The sequence below is a fragment of the Mustela nivalis genome (assembly GCF_964662115.1).
Source record: "Mustela nivalis genome assembly, chromosome: 19".
NCBI classification, from domain to species: Eukaryota; Metazoa; Chordata; class Mammalia; order Carnivora; family Mustelidae; genus Mustela; species Mustela nivalis.
Genome location: NC_139038.1, coordinates 34,681,147 through 34,689,883, shown reverse-complemented (window position 1 = coordinate 34,689,883; position 8,737 = coordinate 34,681,147). Strand labels below are relative to the sequence as shown.

At 42.4% G+C, this 8,737-nt stretch overlaps 1 protein-coding gene across 2 annotated transcripts in view; it reads left to right on the top strand.

Annotated features, from left to right (window-relative positions):
• The first annotated feature begins 296 nt into the window (after positions 1-296).
• The window catches only part of RBFOX1 (RNA binding fox-1 homolog 1), a 1,569,090-nt gene continuing 1,560,649 nt past the window's right edge, over positions 297-8,737 (top strand). Inside the window, exon 1 of one of the 2 annotated variants that reach the window (XM_082713150.1) lies at positions 297-312. The gene's annotated coding sequence lies outside the window, so the exon portion shown is untranslated. The remainder of the gene's footprint in view (positions 313-8,737) is intronic. The other variant, XM_082713117.1, reaches the window with a different exon arrangement.

Sequence of the window (8,737 nt, the reverse complement as noted above, 5' to 3'; positions counted from 1 at the left end):
GTGTTGAAAATATTAATTATCTTCTTCACCTTCTACACAGGCCTGGAAAAAACAAATCTTGTTGCTGTGCTTGGTAGAAGAAAAAGTACCTCTGTGTGCATGTGTGTGTGTCTGTCTGTCTGTGCATCTGTGTGTGTGTATGTGTCTGTGTGGGTGTTGCACTCATTGTCCCCTTGGGTCATAACAAATTATTGATGCCAGTTCCTTTAAAAAGACAATTAATCCAATTACTTTCTTGTTGAATCAATACTAATGTCTTTTTTTCCCTTTAACTTTCAGGTTTTGACGAGCCTGGCTACCAGCAAAGCTGAGGTAGGAAATGTGGTTTTGCTGTCTCTTTGGAGGACATTTTGACATGGTTTCCTTCTGTCATGCAGTGAAATGGGTGTCGTAGTTGTGATCTGCTCTGTGCAGTGTCCTGGTGGTTTGCATAGGACATCGTTTGTTGGCTGGTTTCGTCCTGCTGTTTGGGGCTGATGACCAGGTGCACACTGAGTAGCCTGGTAAAGGTGGTTGGTGGTTTCAAAGCCAGATGTCCTGTTTGCTTCTGTCCTGGTGACCTCAAACTCTGTTAGTATATATATACTTTATGATTCCAACTTCACTAAGATAAGATACTAAGCAGTGAGACCTCCCTCTGTTTCTATGCCCTCTTCCATCTCCTCCGTCCTCTTCCTTACCCTCCTTGTCCTGTGGGGGCATGAAGGAAACTGTGGCTGAGGCTGGTAAAGGATAAAATAGACATGGGTCAGAGGTCATTAGCAAGGTGACCATCATTGGGAATTGTATGTTATGTTCTTTAATGAATATTTCCAAAATATTTCCAGTGTCATGGGGGAGTTCCAGTCCCAATCCCAAGTTATTGTGTGGATAGAACAAGAAGCATGGACTCTGGACTCAAGAGCCTGGGTTCATTGCGGCATTATGCATCACTGTCACTGCCGAGACTCACTCTCCTCATGTGCCCAGGGAGGATAATGACATCTCCTTTGGCTTTATCACACAGGTGTGGAGGCAGATTCTGGCAGGTCTCTACAAAATATAAGGGACAACATTATTCAAGGGTGGAAACTCCAGTTGAGTGTCTATATCCTTGGATATGATGGCTTGGTATGCAAAAGTTTTCCAGGAACTTTGCATTACTAGTGAAAGTGTTACTTTGAAATGCCTAGTGAGGCAGGAATTTGGGAAGCAGATCAATGGGAAGCGGAAGGGGGTGGAAAGCAGAAGGATGGGGTAGAGTGATAAAGCCACTAAATTCACTTGCTTCCCATGATCTTGTGACCAGTGACTTGAGATAGTCATGTATCTCCCCAAATTTAATTTTCTCATTTTCAGAATGAGAATGACAATGCAGATCACATGAAGTTGTTGAGAGAATTAAAATGGCAATGGCAGTGTTTACTCTTCTAGTCTGCTGTAACTAGAATACCAGTTTTCATGTATTCATCATGAATACCCCATTTACTATATAAGGCTCTACATGTACCATCTAATTTTTTTTAAAGATTTTATTTATTTGTTTGACAGACAGAGATCACAAGTAGGCAGAAGCAGGCAGAGAGAGAGGAGGAAGCAGGTTCCCCGCTGAGCAGAGAGCCTGATGCGGGACTCGATCCCAGGACCCTGAGATCATGACCCGAGCTAAAGGCAGAGGCTCTAACCCACTGAGCCACTCAGGCACCCCCATGTACCATCTTATAAAAATCCTTACAGAGGGGCACCTGGGTGGCTCAGTGGGTTAAAGCCTCTGCCTTCGGTTCAGGTCATGATCTCAGGGTCCTGAGATCGAGCCCCGCATCGGGCTCTCTGCTCAGTGGGGAGCCTTCTTCCTCTTCTCTCTCTGCCTGCCTCTCTGCCTACTTGTGATCTCTGTCTGTCAAATAAATAAATAAAATCTTAAAAAAAAAATCCTTACAGAAATGTTGTGATATACACACGGTTATAATTCTCCTTTTCAGAAGAATAAACTGAGTCTCAGAAAGACTTAGTAACTTTCCTAGAGCCATTCAACTAGTGAATGATGGAGCCAGGTTTCAAGGTAGGGTGCAAAGTATTGGCTCTTAACTGCCATGCCATGGGTCTTCTTTCAGGCTGCTGTAAGAACATCACATAGACTGAATAGTTTAAAAAACAGAAACTTATTTCTCACAGTTAGGAAGGTTGGGAAATCCAGGGTCAAGGCTCTGGCAGATCTGATATCTGATGAGGACTCTTTCTGGTTTGCAAGATAGCCCTCTTCTCCTTGTATCCTTGTGTGGCAAGAGAGCAGAGAGAGGAGGCAAGCTCTTCTTTCTTTGCTTATAAGGGCACAAACCCCATTCATGAGGGCTTCACCCTCATAATCTAATCACTCACAAAGGCCCTACCTCCTACTACCATTACATTGGAGGTTAGGATTTTAACCTGTGAATTTTGGGAGGACACAAGCCTAAAAGTCCACAACACCACATTAAAACCTGGTGCATAGGGGGTGTTCAGTAAATGTTAGCCCTGCCCCTCCTTAAGGGCCAGTCCAGCTTCCTGGATCATACCTGAATGTATCTCAGGCCTCTGAGGTCAGGACCATGGACAGTTACCTGTTCCCTGTGAACTCCCATCTTTCTGCTTTCCCCCCTAGATAGTCTCACATTTGTGTCACAGTTGGCAATTTAAAACAAACAACAATAAGAACACCTTTACATATGTTGCCCCTTTTCAATTTCACAGAAATCACATATGGGAGGATATTATTACTGCCATTTTCAGATTTAAAAATGGAGTTTTAGAGAATTGGAATGCTGTAAATATTGGTGAAATGTTTAATGATCTAGTAATTGCACACCTTGTGTGCCCAACAGAACTGAATGCTTATGTCCACCAAAGAGTGTACCCAGGAGTTTGCATAGAAACTTGATCATAGGCAAACCAAACGTCCACGAATGAGATTACAGTTTAATAATCTGTGGCTCAGTGGTTTAAGCCTCTGCTTTCGACTCAGGTCAGGATCTCAGGGTCCTGGAATCGAGTCCCACATCAGGCTCTCTGCTCGGTGGGGAGCCTGCTGCTGCTTCTCTCTCTGCCTGCCTCTCCGCCTGCTTGTGATCTCTGTCAAATAAATAAATAAATAAAATCTTTTTTAAAAAAAGAATTATGTATAGATATATGAAACAGTCTTTATGAATATCAGAAACATAATGTTGAGTGAAAAAAAAAATCAGAATAGAAGAATGCACTCTGATTTTATTAGCCTGTATTTAAAACCAGCACTCATCTCTGGTGATTAAAGAAACAATTGTGATTACCTCTGGGAGGTACTGATTGAGTGGGGGGCACAAGAGAACTTACTGGAGATGAAAATACTCAGCCCCATGACCTGGGTATGATCACACAGGTAACCAGCACATGTAACATTTATGAAGCACTGTCCTTAAAGTGTGTGTACCTCATAGTACAAAATTTGTATATCAGCTGGAGGAGAGGGAGGAAGACGGGAGAAGAAAAGGAAAGAAAATGCGAACATCCAAAATATAAAACAAGATAATGAAAAAGAAAGAATGATGAGGTCCGGGAAGTAGTATGAAAGTATAGGAATGCTCAACATATAGACAAAGCCGTAGATCAAAAATAGCCTAAATTGATTCACTTATCCTTTCCCTTCTTTCTTCATTTTTACTCTGGACTCCTAATTTCCCAGATGGAGCAGGTTTAAAAAAAACAACAACAAAAACTTTTTCTTTCTCCTAACCATTGTTTCTGAAGCTCAATTGTAATTGCTGCAGCCAGATCATATTTTTTTTTGCGCTACTGCAGGGAGGTAACCTTTTATTAATTGAATTTCTAATGGCAATTCATCAAAGCAAGCGATCACCATTATTTAATGCGTGATCCATATTCATGGCATGTTCTGTTAGGTAAATAATAGTGGCTCTGGGAAAGTGCTTCTGTGAGGTCCTTTTCCTTCTCAAACGACTTTCTTTTTTCCTAAGTACAGACAAACGATTGTAATTTCAGAAGAACAAACCCCACCTGTGGAGGAGTCATTGGTTACAGGGAGGACAAGAAGAATTACAAACCCACAGAATCAGTGAGAATGAATGGCTTTGCCAGTTCCCTTTCTCTCTACAGATTGACAGTGAATATGTGAATAACGTTTGCTAAATCTGGACTTTGAAAACATGACAGCAAGCTGTTTGTGCCAATAATTTTTCATGGCATATGCCACCCCTCCCCGCACCACACACAGTTTTAATAAGATGGCACATGGACTATTGAGAAATGTTAAAACCCTGCAGAGGAAAGAGCTTTATCTTGTGACCAAATTCTGCCCAGCAATGTTTATGACAGCTGAAGAATTTATCTTAAATTCCCTCTGCTAGCCGCAAAGCACATGGCCCTTTGTCTCCGAGCAGCCTGTAAGAACCAAACTAAGATGTCACATACATAATATAACAGATAAATGGCCCAATTTCCATGTCCACATGATGAATGGAATGCAAGTTCAGCACACACATATTTGCACATTAATTGGCCCTGCATGGTTCCATTTTGTTCCTAAGTTGCTACTGTATGTCTCGTGGACTCCTTCCCCTTCAGAATCATTAAGCTTGTTTTATCGCACAAATGCATACACATTTCCCCCCTATTTATCGTCACGCAGCTTGCCCTGCTGAGAGAGAACCAAGTAACCTGGGCATAGCCATTGGATTGCAAATGCCTACATCTGAGTTCTCTCCACCACCAACTGCACATTAACACAGAGATCTGAGACCCAGCCCCACAGTTGGTTATGCTGACAGCCAAACAAAGGAGGTTGCAGGCGAGGATGTTTGAAAAAAAATCATTTCTTTTCAGTTAGCAGTTGGTTTCTTGCCTCACCTTAATGATTTCCTGTTGATAGTTTAATGGCAATATAAACCCAGTGGAGGGCCTCAATTTTGATAAATTGGCCTGCTCCTATTTCATGGCAAAGGAATCGGACTGAGATTGATTGATACTATAGTTTTGCCATTCCAAATAATTGCAATGGCAAACAGTGCAGGTGGTAAAGCCCAGGGGCCTTCAGGAAATGTAGGTAGAATCTCCCTCCCACTAATCCCTTTTTCCTTCCAGAAGGAAACTTTATTCTGGGCCAAGGAATCATTTATTTTCTCTCTCAACCCTGAGTCTCAGGGCGTCAGAACCCTGTAAGCACTCTGACCCATGTGGAGAGAAACCAGTGCTTCTGGAAAAGGACTGAGTTTCTTTGGATGTTGGCGAAAGACCAGTTCTGGCCATTTCAGGTCGCCTGAGAAGCCAAAATATTTTAAAAGGAAAAGTTGAGCTATTGCACAAGGAGGATTACAGTGGAAAGAACATGAGCTTTGGAGTCTAACAGATGACATATGAATCATGAGTCCACATCTTACGAGTCATATGTCTGTAGGGAAGTCACTTAAGCCACTTAAGTCACTTATCACCATTGAAATGGCGATAATGAAACCACCCCAAATATTGGTTTGAATTTTAGAATTTGATCATCTTTATGCAATGCCTAAGATAGTGCCTGGCACAAAATAGGTGTTCAGCAATCATTATTTTATCCCTTCATACATCCCCTGTCTTTTATCTATTGTGTAAAGCATGACAGTATGTCAATAGCCTCATTAGAAATTTATTTTGAGGCCTCTAGCTTTGAAAATTTGCTGTGAAGATTTTGCACCATGCCTAGCCAAGCTGGAGTTTACTTATATGGCTTAATTCACATTGGAGTTAATGGTCCCCTTTTCTCTACCCAGGGCAAGGTCCACTTGAAGATTAGCAACACTTTCCAGTGGACACTCTTGGCCTTGTCTGATTTTGCCCAATCACATTTTGATAGTCTTCCCTGTCCTTGAAACCAGCTTAAAAGAATAGTTTAAAAAGCACCTGGCCTTAATTCAAGAGCCCAGAATTCTCCTTTGGAGATATGGCTGGCATGTTTTTAATTTGATGGATAGTTAGGTAACAGCTGTTATATCCTAGGTACAGCTCTAGGTCCTGGGAAACCCATAGAACTTTGACGCAAAATCAGACCTGCAAAGAACATATGGTCCAGTGTGGGGTTGGGTGGGTTATATCTAATAAATGCTGTGATATCCATTGTTTTGTGAGCACCAGGGTATTCATAAGAGTGAAGCTCTGTCCATAAGCTGTAGGCCATATTTGGTACATTTTGAATTTCAGTTCAAATGTGAGTGAGCCCATATAGGAGTGGTGTACCTATGGAGGCTTCCCAGGGGAGTAATATAAAGGCTGGAGGCTTGCAAAGTAAGTTCGGTCATCATCCAGTAGAAAAAGGAGAACATGAGCAAAGGTGCAGATGGGAAAGGGTTTACATGTTCTGGGAATAAGCATTAAAAGGGCGGTGGTGTGGGAGCAGTAAAGGAGAGTGGAAATGATTGTAGTGAATATGGAGAAACCAAGGCCAAGTATCCTCATGTAAGGCAAACAGGAAGAGGTTACAAGGAAGAGGTGAGGTACTGAGTGATTCACTGGGGGTTAGGAGAGTGAGCAATGGTTTGATGGCACTGGATTTGGCAAGTCGACGATCACTAAGGTTCTCGATAACAGCCTTCTCAATGTAGGCAGTTGAAGCAGAGGTTAGATTTGGTGGCTTAATGGAGTAAATGGAAAGAGAAGACCCATAAGCACAGTATAGACGAGCCCATCAAGGCCCAAACGGTTGAGTCCAGCGAATGATGGTCTCCAACTTGAAGGAATTTTGAAGATGACAGAGCCTCAGGTGTGTTGTAGGCCTGGAGGACAGGCCTCAGAGGATACAAGGAGAAAATTCGAGCACCGGTGGGGTTTAGTCACTGAAGGTAACCAGAGTATACCTGAGGGTGCTTGCCTCACCATTGTGTCACCAGGGCTCAGCACCTGTGCCAGAGAACTATGACATTAACTGGACTGAGAAAAGGCATTTTTCCTCTGTGACACTGAGAAATAAAGGATGGAGAGTAAGTGTGGATAAATTTGAAGGAGAAGGAAGAGGAATTGAAAGAGGTTATGCCTGGCAGCTTTCATTTTCCTAGTGAATAGCAGAGGGAAATTTACGTGCTGAGAATAGGGGAGCAGAGGTAGAATTGGGGGTTGAAGAGGAAAATAAGCAGAAGGAGGGAATGCACTGGTGAGAGGCTGACTGATCAGGGAGAGGCGTCTAGCAAACCAACATGTGTGAGCACCAGAGCAGGAATATGAGCAGGAGCCTGCCAGCAGCAGTACTAAACACTGTGGCTGTCACTCACCATGTGAGCTGAGTGCCACACACTGTGTTATTTTCATGACAGTCTTTAAAATGTGTGTCACTCTGCACATTCTACAGAGAAGGAAACAGACAACCCTGAGCCGTGGTACAGGCTCACCAAACATCCCCTAGAATTAGATAGCACGGCCAGTGTTTGAATCAGTGTGTCTCACTACAACTCTGTAGCACGCCAGTGTTTGAAACAATGTGTCTCACTACAACTCTGGGGCTTCTTCCACTGTGAATATTACCACTCTCAGGATGGGTGTGGAGTTCAAACCCCAGCTCTGCCCTTTCTTATCTCTAGTCCCTGCCAACAGGGAAACTCAGCAAAATTACTAAACCTTTGTGTGTCTCATTTGTCGCCTCCATAGAATGAAGATAATTAAAGAATGAACCTTACAGCTTTTTAGTGAAGGTGAAAAGGCATGGCATAAGGTATGGAAGGCAATTAGCATATTACTTGGTGCATAAATAGCTCATAATATATGCCAGGCATTGTAGTTGTTGTTTTTATTAGTGTTGTTGGGAATTCATTCTAAGTCACAATTGGAAATAGCAGAGAAGCCAGCTAGAACCAGTTTCTAGCCTCTAACCAACATCAGTCCTGAAGCCTTCCAAAAACACCTTACATACTCCATGGACATTAACTAAAGGTCCCTAAAAAAAGGTGAGCAATTAAAAAATTCTCTTTTCATTGCTTCTATTAGGGAAGAAAACAGGTTTCTGTGAGTTTTTACACATGACTTAGAAGGATCTCAGCATTTATATTGTGCAGTAGGGTTAATGAGAAAAGTAACCAAAGGCGGGGGTGGGGGACAACTAACTTTTAGTTAGCATCTGACTGAATGCCAGGCATTCTATAAATCACTTTACATACCTTCTCTTATTAACCCCTATAAGAGCCCTTTGAAGTAAGTATGATTATTTTTCCTATTTTATAGATGAGCAAACTGAGGCTCAAAGTGGTTAATTGAATGAGTAACAGAGGTAGCAGGAGGGGGATCAGGAATCACATCCATGACTGTTAGACTCCAAAACCACCTGAGGGGATAAGAAAGAGAAGCCAGGAGTCACCTCCCACCTCTCAGAGGCAAAGCCTGGGCCTTTCAAGTCTTGAAAGAAATATCTAGTCTCTCCCCTTCTGAATTTTCTCTTCCTCTAAACTTTCCCAGCCACAGCTCAACCAATCTAGTTGACTCTCTGTTTTAAGATTTTGTGAGTGCTCTGTGATCACAAAACCCATTCCCACACCATGAATTATTTCCTACAGTTTTGACACCATTTATTTCCATAGCATTATACATTCCAGTCTTCTGACTGTTTAAGATCAAAAGATGTGCTCTGAGCTCACATTTCACTCTCCCTCTCAGACACGATCCACCAAATTGGACTGAACAGTGGAGGCTTCAGCCTGTCATAGTCTGTAATGTTGCATAATTCCAAGGGCTCAGCATGTTTTATCAATGGTGAAGGAGAAATGGATTCACC